A 15,517-nucleotide genomic window follows, 5' to 3' on the forward strand; every position below is an offset into this window, starting at 1 on the left:
GAGCTACGTTTTTTTGCGAATTCACCAGAGGCAGCTGTGCATGCTTTTTCAGATCTCAAATATTTCTCGCGAGTGCCATTCGTGCCTGCTGTTCTCAAGTAAATCCACCAGAGGCCGCTGTCAAGTGATTGAATTGGACTGAATGATTGACTGAATGACCAATCGACTGACCCACCATCCTCCTTCCCTAAACCCAACCAATAGTGTTTTTAAAAGCACCGTTTAACCCGCCCACCCACTTCCCTAAACCCAACCGACAGAACAAGATCCAGAAAAAGTAAAGCCCTAGCCTGATTTTTACCACATTTTCAGATTTTACAACATTCTCACCCTGTTATTTACTTGTTTATTTTATTTTTTGTCTTTTGTTTTTGTCTTACCTGCTTTCTGGAACCATTCTTCACCAGAATTGAACCCTGTCTTCATGGTTAACACCTCTCTGCAACTCAAGTCCACAGATGTACATAGCGAGCTAACTAGACAAACTGGTAACAGTGGGAAAGCCGTCCATAAGGAGGTAAGCGGTCAGCTGGTAAGCGCAAAGGAACAGCGTCATACCGCCCCGTAGCATTTATTTTAAAGACGAAATGCAGCCATATGTACTTCTGGCTATAATTCGCAATCTCCAGAAATGTCATTTTGACATCAAGATCTCCATAGAATATTTTAAAAACACTTTGAAAACACTTTCATAGTCATCCTACAGTGTGTTCCATTCCGAAGGGCCTATACCCTATTCCTTTCAACGGGTTTTCCCTCTGTATTGACAACTTCGAAGTTATTAGGGCATAAGGATGAACCCTTCCAAATGGAGCACTCTATATGAGTAACAATATTCCTGAGCGAAGGATCCATTTTGGAATGCACCATCAATTATTGGTTTCAATATGGGAATCTGTTGGTGATTTCCTTAAAGGGCACCTAAGATGTTTGGACAAAACTGGCTGTATATACGTAAAGTGTGTCCACTGTCATATTGGAGTGATATGAACACAGTAAGTTTCTTTTTTAAAATATAGACTCCCTGCAAATACATCTAATAAACTTACTTGGTATTTTTGACTACTGAGCTATAGTTTAGCTTCAACCGTGTATGTCTCTATCACTGACAGCTGTTCATCTGATGTAACACACGAGAAGCAGACAGGCATGTGGTGGGCGGAGTGAAGCAGCTCATTTGCATTTAAAGCCACAGGCTACAAAAACAGCTACACTGTATTCAGATACCAAAATGGGGAGATTCTACATTGTATAATAATTAATCTGATGGGTATTTTGAGCTGAAACTTTAAACACATTCTGGAGACATGAAAGACTTATCTTACATCTTGTACAAGTATAAAATGGGTGCTTCTTAATTATCTGACACTGTATTTAATTGGCCATTCTAAAATGACTGAAACTCTTCAACAGCAGTTCGTCCAAATGAAGGTCAAAGGGGTGACTATTTTAGCCATAGTAGAGGAAGCTGACCTTTATATATCTTTTTTTCCCTCCAGAATATTGCATCTTTATAATGTCACTAACTCATTCAAATCCCTCAGAAAGGCTGGTCGTCCATGAAAGACAAACGCATGAGAGCATAAAGAGGATAATTTGGAAAATCTCCAAGGGCAAACAGTTCAACACTGCAGCTAAAATTGTTCATCAGTTCAGAAGTACGGTTCTGCTTCTCTACATGTGTAATATCAAAAACTATTGAATACACAAGACATGTCAATCGTATCTTTTTGAATGGAGAAAAGTATCTGTCAATTTGGTGAAAAAAGCCCCGCCTACTAGTACATTAGCCAATCATCGATTGCTATATGGTGAAAAAGGCCCACCTTCTAGTACAGAAGCCAATCATCGATCGCTATAGACCTTTTTCTTAGAACGCAAAGTTACCCATTATGCTTTGCGTGTAAGCGTAAGGAGGATGCTAAGAACTTCCGGTCGGCAGCTTGATGCTTAAAAACTGTCACATTCGGACAGCTTTGAAACGAGGGTTTTCATCTATTATACTTGCTTGTAATGTCTTTAAACTAATACTGCTGTCGATCAGCGCCACCTCCTGGACTGATTATTTTAAAAATGCGATCTAACAGCAATGAAAAACAACATTTCGCGAGTCATTTACTCTTACCGTCAGACGGCATCTTGTTCCATTTAAATGTAGCAGCGCCATCGTTAAAGTGATCATTTTCCCTTTTTTTCAAGTATATAACCAACCCAAACAAAGTAGTTCACCAAAATGTTTGACACTTAGAGTTTTTACTGTCCAACGAACACATTGATTAGAATCAACATGCAAATCAGCCAGTGGAGTATCAGTAATTTACTTTTATTTTCCCATAACTTAACGTCACATGGTAAGTTTCATGTCAGCAATATGGTTTGCTCTATAATGCAGTGATCTATTGTGTGTGTGTGTGTGTGTGTGTGTGTGTGTGTGCGTGTGTGTGTGTGTGTGTGTGTGTGCATTGAAGAGCTGCTGAGCACAGTATAACAGCTGACAGGTCGGGAACACTGATGCTGTATTTCAGCATCTGATATGACAGCAGACACTGAATTAGGAGTGCGTTTTTCTCTCGTGCTTGAACCGCATTTGACAGAAGTATAACGGCTTTAACACACCTTTCAAAATCAAAAACACCCTGTAAGCCACTAAAAAACGGTATTGACAACCATTTTCTGATCAAGATTAACCAGTTGTAAACACTGTGAATGGAAGTTCTCAGCATTCTACCAGAAGACGCTGGTCGCTATGGCGGACTCCATGCAGCAATGAAGAAAAAGGTCTATAGACGAACGATACTCTGGGGGAGGGGCTTGGACCAGACTTTTGTGGGATTTAAATGTTTAGAAGATGGCCGCCGAATGAAATGACTTGCCTTATGGGACTTTGGTAATATTGACACGAGCTGAGAATGTTTGCTGCTAATTATTTTTCACTACGAGAAATCTAGTCACCCTGTGCTTGAATTATTAAGCTGAGTCCTCTGTCATGCAAGACATCATGATTGGTCAACTTCAGATAGACTGACCAATAAATGAATAGCAATTTTTAATTATACCAGGTGATAACAAGCAAATATTTGGTGGCATCATATTGTCCTTTAATGCTAACAATCCATTTAAGCCAAAATACAAGATTGCGCACATTGCCTGCATTTGAACAGTCTGACACAAACAGCTTCAGCCTGAACAATCTTTATTTTAATTCTTCTCTCTTCTTTCCAGGTAGTCCGCAGTCAAGTGAAACATTACATGCTGAGTTGTCATGGTTTGTTTTGACTGAGGGCAGTGGAGCACTTGCTCTCTCACTCCCTTTTTTTCACTCTTCCACACTGCTTTAAAGGAATGTTCCAGGTTTAAAGTATACACTACATTGGTTTCTGAAGCCAATATTGACTACCTCTAATGCAGCCTGATTTATTAGATATATAAATAACACAATCTGACTAATTAAAAGACTTGAAAACATGCATATTGCTGTTTTCGTAGTCTCTTGTGCTCATCAAGGCTGCATTTATTTGATAAGAAACAGTAAAAACAGTAACATTGTAGAAGAATATCACTCCAGTTTAAATTAAAAGTTTATGTAAATTTAGATGCTGCCATGAGTGTGGAATCATGGGAGTTGTGGTCTTCATTTCATCCTACGGTACTCCTGCAGTAATAATGCTCATGAGCATAAGTATTCAGCACTTATTATCATGATGGCATGAAGCAGAGTTCTGTGTGGGTAAAAGTGGCCCAGTTTAGCAATACTGCTATACTAGCGCACCGTTCGTTGAATGATACATTTGTGTGGTGAATTTTGGTGGTCATAAAAAATCCCCGGATGTCCTTCCAAAAAGGGTTTGACCCGGGCTTCCTGGCCATGCACTCTTTAATGGCCTCCTAACTATTCTCATATCTATTAATTGACTTCATCACTCTCATCTCCAGCGGTAATCTGGTGTTTTGGTGGATGCTTCACACTAGTGGTGGTAGCGCTATAAAAACATAATGGATTATTATTATTATTATATAAATATTTTAATGTGTAAAACTGAAAATATGCCACAATTGGTCTAAGAAATAACAATTATTTGCCTATTTTGAACCTTGGCTTCCACTACTGTTGAAATAATGTATTCATATTAATTTGGGCATATTAAATCATATTTTTGCATGGGTTAATTTAGAATTAAAATCACAAGCACATTTTTGGGTCACTTTACAAATATGTTTTTGATTTATATAACGGTTAGTGCAGTTTTATTGCACATTAAACCATTTATCTTATATAAGGAAATATAGTCTGTCTTCTTTTTTAATATGCACATGCTCATAATGAACAGCATATTATAATTGTATGCATTTTGCTGTGTATATTTTTATAATTCTGTGCATTAAATACACGGAGGTGCGGTAACATGCCTCTGCACTGAATGCCATGGTTAAAATATTGCAATGAATTACAGAAACAATGAACTTTGAAACTTTGTGTAAGTATGACCATCTGTTGAAATTCATGACAGACTCGTGTTTCTGTTCTGTACACAACGGGGTGTGGTTCTACAATTACCTCAACAGTACACGCTTTACACATGTACTGGAGGCATGAGGAGATTGGGATGTGCATCGCCTGTTTTCTTATTTTGATCCAAACATCTGCAACAGGCCCCAAGTTGGACTTTACGTATTTGGGTGTTGCCATTTCAGGCCACAGTAAAGAAGAAAATAAACCCACAGAAATGATGTTGGAAATGTAATACAGCTGATAAAGGCATTACATATAGACGTAGTATTCCATATGAGCAAACAAAACAAATTATGATGGAACGAATTATTAGGAAATGGGAAATGCAAAGTGTATAACTGAATTCTTATACAGCTTAATTTGAAATCTTTTTAGATTATAAATCTTAGTAGTATTATTTACATTTTTTTCACACTGTAGGTTTCTTTTATTAAAGTTTTTGCTAAATTAATTATTAGAGTTATTTTTTTTTTGGAAGCCGTTTAAGGCATATAAAACCAATCCCTTACAAAAACTCTCCTTAGAAACATCCTAATTGGTTTACAGATTTAAAATTGTTGACTTGATATTATTTATTGTTGATATGCAAATGAAATTATTCAAAAATTGAATTCATAATATCAAACATTAAATTTTTGATATCAAATATGTATTTACTGATATCAACAATTTTTCATATCAACAATCAAATTGTTGATATCATCATTCATTCATTCATTTTCCTTCGGCTTAGTAGCTTTTTTCATCTGGGGTCGCCACAGTGGAATGAACCGCCAACTTATCCAGCATATGTTTTACACAGTGGATGCCCTTCCAGCTGCAACCCAGTACTGGGAAACATCCATACACACTCACTACGGCCAATGTAGTTTATTCAATTCACCCATACTAGCGCATGTCTTTGGACTGTGAGGGAAACCAGAGCACCCGGAAGAAACCCATGCAAACACAGGGAGAACATGCAAACTCCTCACAGAAATGCCAACTGACCCAGCCGAGACTCGAACCAGCGACCATCTTGCTGTGAGGTGATAGTGCTAACCACTGAGCCACTGTGTTACTTGACATCATCAATTGAATAGAATTACATTGATATCAAAAATGTAATTTTTAAAAAAAATATAATTTCAGATATTAACAATTTCATTATTAATATCAACAAAAAATTATATTGATAATTTACATCAACAATTGAATTTTCATTTTTATTTGTTACAATTTAAAATGCAATTGTTGATATAAATTTAAAAAAAAATTATATCAGAAACTGAAAATCAAAAGTGAAATTTTGATATCAAGTCAATTGTTGATATTAAATAAAACAGAATTTTTGATATCAACAAATGATTGTTGACCTCCGGGTGCTCTGGCTTCTCCGACAGTCCAAAGACATGCGGTGTAGGTGAGTTTGATTAAATTGGCCGTAGCGTATTAGTGTGTCTGTGAATAAAGATGTGCGAATGTGTGTTAACAGTGTAATCAGTGCTGGAAGGGCATCCATTTCACTAAACCTATGCTAGAGTAATTGGCGGCTCATTCCACGGTGGTGTCCTCTAATAAATCAGGGACTAAGCAGAAAGAAAGTAATTGAATTGTGCAGTGCGCATATGAATTTTGTTTAGTAAATGTACTTTTTCGGACACTTATCTGACTCCATAAAAACTGAACTGTGAGTGAATGATGACAGAATATTCATTTTTGGGTTGCCAACTATCCTTTTAATCGTCATGAAAAATGCACAACACAATTTGAACGATACAACTAATTGGTTCATTTTCCTTATGGAAAATAAGACATTTTAAATAGTTTTCTTTTGGTTTTAAAATTAGTTTAATTTCCTTAGATTCACTCACAGGTATATCAATATATTTCCCTAAGAAAAAGACACAGTCAAGAGTGAGCCAGAAAACTTTGAGCACTTCAAAGGGACAGTAGTGGCCCCTGATGCAATTTCCTGTGTGTGCGGAGCAGACGTACACACACGCAGAGAATCAGTTCATCGAAATGGATCCTCAAAATGGTTCAGCGGTTCTTTTACGTCATTGCGCGGTCCTGACAGCCGGTTGTGGCACGTCTACATTTATGCCACATAATGCTAACAATTGGCATTCAACAATTGTTTTTCAATTATGGTTTGATTCAGATCATAAAAACTAAGTTGATCAAATCCCACTTTTTTATTTGTATATTCAGTAACATTTAAGTTAGGTTATTACTTGTAAATAATAGAGTACTTTTACTTCAAACAGTCAAAAATTTAAGCTACACCTGCCGTTTCTACTGTCAGCTATGATTTGAGTCTTTTTACGTATTAAACGGTCAGTGAATCTTGAGCTTGGTCTGGTGGAACCGACTCGAATTAACGAGTCTTTAACGAATCGAACAGCAGAAAAGGGGGTTTGGCTCCCGGCGTAACCTGACCCCAGAACTCGGCTCTTTAAAGGAATAAAGAATGAATTTACTGAATGGAGATGCGGTGCAACGTCTGCTGTGTTCAGAGCAGGACTGGGTCCTCTGAAAGACCTCGCGACGGAGAATAAACGTTTTGGAGGAGCGACTTTTGAGAGAGTTTGCGAAGTTTGGAGGCGTAGCGCAGCGATGTGATGTAATGTGATCTACCGGTTTTGAAAACATTAAAGTGAAAATCTCCGGCGGTCAAGAGAAGGACAGTCACAAGGTAAGTTCAGCGGTGGGTACGTGGTGGGATATGAAGATAAAGCTAGTGTTTGTCGCTTAAAAATGTTGCATGCTTGATCAAATTGAATGTTTTTATGCTTTAAATCTCTCAAACTGCGGTTAGGATGTTCAGGGGGTCCTTATATGTTAATGTTGACATTTTCCAGTCTGACACACCTGTGCGTTGTGCCCATTTTTGGACAAAAATAACGACAGTGGTACATGTGCCGTTATCTTTTAAGCAGTAAACCAATGTTGGTGCATTTAAAGTTTCGTTGTGCTGTTTGTTGAACAAACTTGTAAAACAGGGATGCTGTTTGCAAGCCGCTTTTAGCCACTCGTGCAGAACAGTTAATAACACTTGAGAAGTGTTTCTCAAGGGTGTTTAGGTCTGTAACATTCCTAGTGCATGTGCTTTTGTGCTCACATGGAGTTTTTCATAAATAAGTTTGAGTTTGACCTCACACACACACTCCATCTAGGACTGCACAATAGTGTTATGAGTTGTTTAAGCCTATCTGTAATATAATTCTGTCTACACAAAAATTGACTTGTTTTTCTGGAAGAAGCTGCTTTGTTTTGAAATATTAAATAATATTCAAAAGGTAATTGTAAAACACAAGTAGATTATAATGTATGACAATGTGACTGTGTCAAGGTAAGGGGATCTATTAAAATGTCCAAATGTTTATGATTTGGTCATCTTTTTTGTTGGTCAAAGGATCAACTCTGGTAATAACCAATAATGTTCATGATTTAAAAAATCTATTTTATTGTAATATCAAAAGTAGCATAATGTTTTCCGAATTTTTTACATTTATATGCATATTATATCTGGCAGCACGGTGGCACAGTGGGTAGCACAATCGCCTCATAGCAAGAAGGTCGCTGGTTCAAGCCCTGGCTGGGTCAGTTGGCATTTCTGTGTGGAGTTTGCATGTTCTCCCCGTGTTTGCATGGGTTTCCTCCAGGCGCTCCAGTTTCCAAAGTCCTAAGACATGTGCTATAGGTGAATTGGGTAAGCTAAAATTGTCTGTAGTGTGTATGTAAATAAGTGTGTATGGATGTTTCCCAGTGATGGGTTGCAGCACGAAGGGCATCTGCTGCGTAGAACATGTGCTGGATAAATTGGCGGTTTATTCCGTTGTGACGATCCCATATTAATAAAGGGACTAAGCCGAAAAGAATGAACATATTCATTCATATAATGCATATCTCATGCATTAAAGGTGAAAAGAAAATATGGGTCCAACTGTATATTAAGTGGCCTTAACTATTATGTACTTACACTCCAATTAATCATTTGTTATTATGCACTTCTTGTGTAAATACATGTTTTACATTCTACTTATGAATGATTAAATACCTGCATGTAATTACATCTGTAATTAATTTCTGTAATTACATATGTAATTACACTATTGACCATCCTTTACACCTTAACCCACCCTTAAACCTACCCTATCTCATCTCAAGAGCACCACAAGTGTTCTGCAATACATTATGAACACAGTTAATACATTTATTTGTATTTATGCAAGCATAGTAGTGCCACCTAATATTAAGTGGGGCCAAAATATCACATTAAAATTACATTGAATCAAAAGTAGGTGAAAAAAAGTTGTTTTTTTATGTAAAATGTTTGAAACTGCATATATATATATATATATATATATATATAAATATATATTTATTTATTATTTTTTTTTTTTATATTGTTGACCCTTCTATTCATCTTATAGCTTTAGTTTTATAAAAGAGTTCATTCTTATTCACAAAAACAAGATGTGTGCTGTGTGAAATGACAGCAAATGACATTTTATTAGTGTAGTCCAAAAGCACAAAACCCGAACTTTACTGAAACCTTCTCTTGAAACCAGTGTTTTGTCCTTGTTTTCTTCGTCCTGTATTCGTCAATGCTTATTGAAGTACGCCGCAGAGAGTGTGTAGGTGATGTTTACACCTCTGCGTGGAGGGATGTCATAGGCTGTATTTACTGCTCCAGCTGATAATGAGAATGGCCAGTTTGCAGATGCCTGTTATTAGGCCAAATGCAAAGCTTCCTGTAGACCAGAGAAAAAGAAGAAGGAAACGGAGGAGACCGTATTGGAGAGGTGATCTGCTGGGGATCTACAGCTGTTAAGAACTCGCTGTGATTCATGTAATTCTGCCTATTTATACCACCACTAAATGGGTGTTGTATTCAGCAGCAGATGTTCTCACCCCTAAATATGACATATCTGCAGGCCAAGGCTGTGGTGATGTACTATATTCAGTTGTGCCTTTTGGCGTCATTGTTGGCCGTAGACTCATAGGCATGATATTTAGATGCTTCTTAATCCAATTTATGGTTCAGTGGTGGTTTACCAGTTTTAGCTCTTCAAGTCTGGCCAAAGTGGTCTTTAACTGGTAGAGATGTGAGATGTGGACTTAAAATTATATCTCAGTATTTTCTGTTTTGTTTTTATTGCAATAACAATAGTATTGATGATAGTTCATACAGTATGTATTCACTGAGAGACAAAAAAAGTGCTGTATTTGTAGAGAAAAGTAGTATTTTCATGTTTTTATTTTTATATTTAAAAGAAAAATTGGTCTTTAACCCTGATCCTGGATGAATACAATAAACCAAACACTTTTTATGCACTGTAAAACCCAACAGTCAACTATATCAAGTTAAATGAGTGTCGTTAACTCAAAATTTACTGAAAGTTAATTCTACTCATTTGAAAAGAGTTTTGAACTGAGTGTTAAAGGTAATGACTAATGAGTTCATTAAATATCTTATTACTTCAACTTAAATGGAGCAAGTTTACAGTACTCATATAGATTAGTTTTTTTAACTCAAATGGTTTGAGTTGCCTTAACTTATTGGGTTTTACAATACTCAGTTGGTTTGAGTACTCTTCATTTATTGGGTTTTACTGTGCTCAAATTGTTCACAGTACTCATTAGGATTAGCTTTTGAACTAAATGGTTTGTTGCAATGGGTTTCCTCAAATAGTTTGAGTTACCTTAACTGTTTGGGTTTTACAGTGTGGCAATATATGGATTATTTGTGTTCTTCAAGCCATCCTGGGTATTTTATAAGCATAAAATATATTTATAGACCATATTGAGGGATGTAAACAATAACAATGGTCCAAACGTATATTTCCCTAGCTTCCGAGAATCCTGAAATGTCCACATATTGATAAATAATGTTACGACAGCTGTTTTAATGTTAAGAAATGATTGAATTGCCTCGTTACAGTTATTAAAATAGTTTGACAACAAGCAGGAAATATTCATGGGCCAGTGACATCACCACAATGAAGTGGTCTATAATGCAATGCTAATAGACCTAGCCTTTACCATTGTACTGAATACTGATGTGATTTCTTCTTAATTCTGTCATGTTAAACCATGTCTGGTCATAAAAATGAGCTATTTTAAGCACTCGACTGGTGTTATGACATGAATTCAGAGTGAAAATATGTCAGTAAATTTCTTTTGTAAACAGGCTGAAACATGCAAAACCATCACACTATTACTACTGTAATAATAACTCATTGCCAGTTTAATAATAACTCAGGCCAGTTTTGCGTTTTATTGTTATTATGAAAAGTACTTTTTTATTGTGGGGAGATATTTTACTGGTATATTGCAAACAATTAGATATCGCCCATCTCTAGTAAGCTTGTCTTAACCTGACCACCGACCAGCTAACTTAAAATGATTGCAAACCATCAAAACCCAAATCTGAGACCAGCTGACAACTTTTAAGCTCTTTTACTATTTAGTTTTGGAAAAATCAGCCTTTATATTGTAATGATTACATATTCACAGTGACGTATGATGGAATCAAAAGGAATCTACATGGTTTAAGCTGGTTTAAAAAGCTTCCCCAAAGCCAATAAAAAGGGCAGACTGAACTGATTTAATTTTTTAGCAGAAAGATAGAGAGGAACATTCCCAGCCCTTGTTATAAGCTGAGACGATGTTTAAAGCTCACCAGAGAAGTACACTGAAGTCAGAAAGCATCAGCAAGGATTAAATTGGTTTATGTAGTCCCTGCTGAACAGATTGACTCAAAACCAGGGCCAGACAGTCTGTAGATTTTTTTTTTTATATGTTTGTGCAGAATTTAGTGAAAATCTGCGGATTTATGTGGATTGACTTTGGGGGGATCATAACTAAAAACCTTATGAAAGTTACATACTTTTTTAAGTTTATTCTAAGGTTTACAATGTAAATCTAATTAGATTGCCTTGTTTATCCAAGTAGATCCAAGGCAAGTTTCTCATATAATGTACACCAAAAAATAGAAATTAATAATATTACTTCACAAACTGTAGTGTAATAAAATATTAGTCAATAGTAATAATTAGTTATATTAGTCAATAATGTTATGGAAGTGAATCTGTTAAAATTTGTATAAATATATTTATTTTTTCCCCAATTTCTGTTAAACGGAGAGAAGATTTTTCCAACACATTTCTAAACATAATAGTTTTAATAACTCATTTCTAACAACTTATTTATTTTATCTTTGCCATGATGACAGTAAATAATATTTGACTAGATATTTTTCAAGACACTTCTATACAGCTTAAAGTGACATTTAAAGGCTTAACTAGGTTAATTAGGTTAACTAGGCAGGTTAGGGTAATTAGGCAAGTTATTGTATAACGATGGTTTGTTCTGTAGACAATCAGAAAAAAATAAAGCTTAAAGGGGCTAATAATATTGACCTTAAAATAAATATATATATATTTATTTATTTATTTGCTAATTAAATAAATAGACTCAATTGTCATTGTGCAGATTTCATGTGGGGTTGCTAAAGAATTACAGAAAACCCTGAAGGGGTAGTAGCGGAGAGCCACTTTCCTGTAGAGATTTTCTACAGCTATAATTAAACACACCTGAACCTGCTAATCAAAGTCTTTAGACTTCCTAGAAACTTCCAGGTATGTATGTACTGGCCCTTAAGGAGCAGAACTGGACATCTCTTAAGGTCTGGACAGTTGACAAGCATTCAGTTATTATTTTTATCCACCAGAAACTGCAAGAGGAACTTTCTTTTTTAGACTTTCAATTACTTTACATAGTTACATATTTACTCTTCATATGTGATCACATTTCTCACTTTATTTAGAACTTCAGGGCAAATGTTTGAATAAAAATGTAGAAATAATAAAATATAACACACTTTTCAAAAAAATAATCCAACATAAAATTGCTAAATAAAATGCAAAATAGGTGCGGCACGGTGGCGCAATGGGTAGTGCTGTCGCCTCACAGCAAGAAGGTCGCTGGTTCGAGCCTCGGCTGAGCCAGTTGGCATTTCTGTGTAGAGTTTGCATGTTCTCCCCGTGTTTGCGTGTGTTTTCTCCGGGTGCTCTGGTTTTCCCACGATGCTGTTATTCATGATTCTGTCTATTTTGTGGTGTCACAAAATACATCACCATAAATAATGCGTTTTGTGACACCACAAAATAAACAATATAGCATAATATGAAACGATAGACTTTTTATTTTGCCCATAAGATATCGCGCAGCACTACCCTCAAATAAGTTCTTGACATTAAATCTTGACATTGAGTATGTTTACATTGACACCAATACTCAGATTTTAATATGATTATTAAGACAATACTCTGATTAAGAGTCTACCTGTCACGGATTGGCCAGGCTCTTCCACCAACATCACGCACCGAGCACCTTCACCTGAGTATTAACCACGCACAGCTGCACCCAATCACTCCCATTCACTATATAAGCACACACCTCACTTCACTCATTGTCCGGTCTCGTTCCTACGAAGCGGACTCTGAGTGAACCACTTCCTAGGTTTCACTCCCCTACGATCTCAGCAAATATACTTACCTTATCTCTGTTTTCATTCCAGTCTGTCCAGTGTTCCAGTTGTCCTGTCAACGTTGTGTGTCTCGTCAGTCTGTCTTCCCCGCAAGTCCTCTGGTGTGTGCATTCGGTCATCCTTCTGTGTCTGTCATCCCACCTGGCAAAGAGAATCATCAGTTCATCCAAACTCCATTTCCACTCTCAATCATTATCCAAATTACTCTGCTGTTGTAATAAACCTCATTTATACTTACTCCCCTTGTTTGTCCGTCTGCTTCCGTAACAGAAGACCGGACCTTCAACTACCAACAGCATGAGCACTCACGATCCCCTTCAGGAGTTGGTGGATTCATTGAAGAGAGTGCTACTACCATCTGCTCCACTTCCCGAAGCACCACCAGCACCGAGCACTTCTTCACCGTCCACCCACTCATCCAGTCCCATGGCTCGACCAGCGCCCTACTCTGGCGGGGCGGAGGAGTGCAATGGATTTCTCCTACAATGTTCTCTGGTATTCACTATGCAACCCGAGTTATACCCTACAGATCGGTCCAAAATCGCATTCATCATCTCCCTTCTCTCTGGGTCGGCTCTTCGATGGGCTGAAACCATCTGGCAACAGTCTGGGCCGGTAACAAATTCCATTCAGTCATTCACCCAATATTTCAAGGAGGTTTTTGGTCGCGCGGATGCCGAAGTAGCAGCTGGAGAACAGTTATACCATCTCAAACAGGGAGCCATGTCCACTCAGGATTATGCTCTCAGGTTCCGAACTCTGGCTGCTGCTAGCGGGTGGAATGAGCGATCTCTCCTCACAACCTACCGGCTCGGACTAGAGCCCAGCCTCCGGTTACAGCTGGCCGCCCTCGACGACACGATGGGATTGGAGAAGTTCATCCAACACTCTCTGCGCTGTTCCGATCGTCTGAGGGTCTACCAGCATGATCCTCCACCGGTATCACAAGCACTCCTCCGTTCGCCAGAGCCAGCCGTCCCTCCAGAACCAGAGCCCATGATCATAGAATCTGGTAGACTCACAATCACCGAGCGACAGAGGAGGCTGACCCGGGGTCTGTGCATGTACTGTGGTGCCAAAGGACATGTCAGGCTGGACTGTCCCATCCGTCCAACACGCTCTGTGGTGAGTTTGTTCAGTTCTCCCATTGAAAAAATGCATCCTCTCACCACTAATGTCCAGTTAACTACCCCTTCTGTCTCAGTTTCAGTCACAGCCCTCATCGACTCCGGGTCAGCAGGAAATTTCATCTCGCACGCCCTCTGTCGCCGACTACAGCTTAACACCGAAGCCTCGACGCACGTCTACCAGATTCAGCCCATAACCAACGATATCCATTCTCAGGCACGTATCCATCGAAAATGTGAACCCGTCAATCTCCAAGTAGGACTGCTCCATAAAGAGGAGATTCAATTTCTGGTTCTGGAGGGTGCATCGATGGATATCATCTTAGGGCGCCCGTGGCTGGTGAAGCACGATCCCATCCTCTCTTGGGGCACAGGAGAGATTAAGAGATGGGGAGAAGAATGCAGATCCAGCTGTTTTCCCGATCTACCCTTACAAATTCAAAGACCCCTTACCGTCTACGTCACGTCTGTCGAAAGTCCTGTCGAGAAAATATCCATTCAGATCCCGAAGATCTACTCCTCATACGAGGATGTATTTTGCCCCAAGAGAGCTTCCCAGCTACCTCCACATCGGCCATGGGACTGCGCCATAGACCTGCTTCCAGATGCTCCTATGCCCAGAGGTAGGATCTACCCGTTGTCCCTTCCGGAGACCAAGGCAATGGAGGAGTACATCCATGAGGCTCTGAGTCAGGGGTATATCCGTCCATCCACGTCACCTGCTGCCTCAAGTTTCTTCTTCGTGGCTAAAAAGGATGGAGGGCTGCGGCCATGTATCGATTACAGAACCCTAAATCAAGGTACAGTCAAGTTCCGGTATCCCCTTCCTCTCGTCCCTGCGGCCCTGGAACAACTCAGATCCGCCAAAATTTTCACCAAGTTGGACCTCCGCAGCGCCTATAACCTGGTGAGAATACGTGAGGGGGACGAGTGGAAGACTGGGTTTGTGACCCCTACTGGACACTACGAGTACCTGGTCATGCCCTATGGTCTGGTTAACGCCCCCTCCGTATTCCAAAACTTCATCCACGAAGTTCTCCGGGAGTTCCTTCATCTCTTCGTCATTGTATACATAGATGATATCCTGATTTACTCCCGGAGTGAGGCCGAACATCGCCACCACGTTGCGGAGGTCCTGAAAACCCTCAGGAAACACCGCCTGTACCTCAAGGCTGAAAAATGCTCCTTCCATTCACCATCTGTTCAGTTCTTGGGGTACATCATCGATCAAAGAGGGGTTCGTATGGACGAGGGGAAGGTCACTTCCGTCATCTCCTGGCCCGAACCAAAGACCATAAAGGAACTCCAACGTTTCCTAGGATTTGCTAATTTCTACCGACG

The 15,517-nt window shown here is 38.7% G+C and overlaps 1 protein-coding gene across 1 annotated transcript in view; it reads left to right on the top strand.

Moving 5' to 3' along the window:
- The first annotated feature begins 6,972 nt into the window (after nt 1-6,972).
- Nucleotides 6,973-15,517, top strand: part of plekhh1 (pleckstrin homology domain containing, family H (with MyTH4 domain) member 1) — a 97,384-nt gene continuing 88,839 nt past the window's right edge. The window contains 1 exon segment of the mRNA XM_056476462.1: nt 6,973-7,187. The gene's annotated coding sequence lies outside the window, so the exon portion shown is untranslated.

This window comes from Danio aesculapii, chromosome 17 (assembly GCF_903798145.1).
Source record: "Danio aesculapii chromosome 17, fDanAes4.1, whole genome shotgun sequence".
In the NCBI taxonomy this organism is placed as follows: domain Eukaryota; kingdom Metazoa; phylum Chordata; class Actinopteri; order Cypriniformes; family Danionidae; genus Danio; species Danio aesculapii.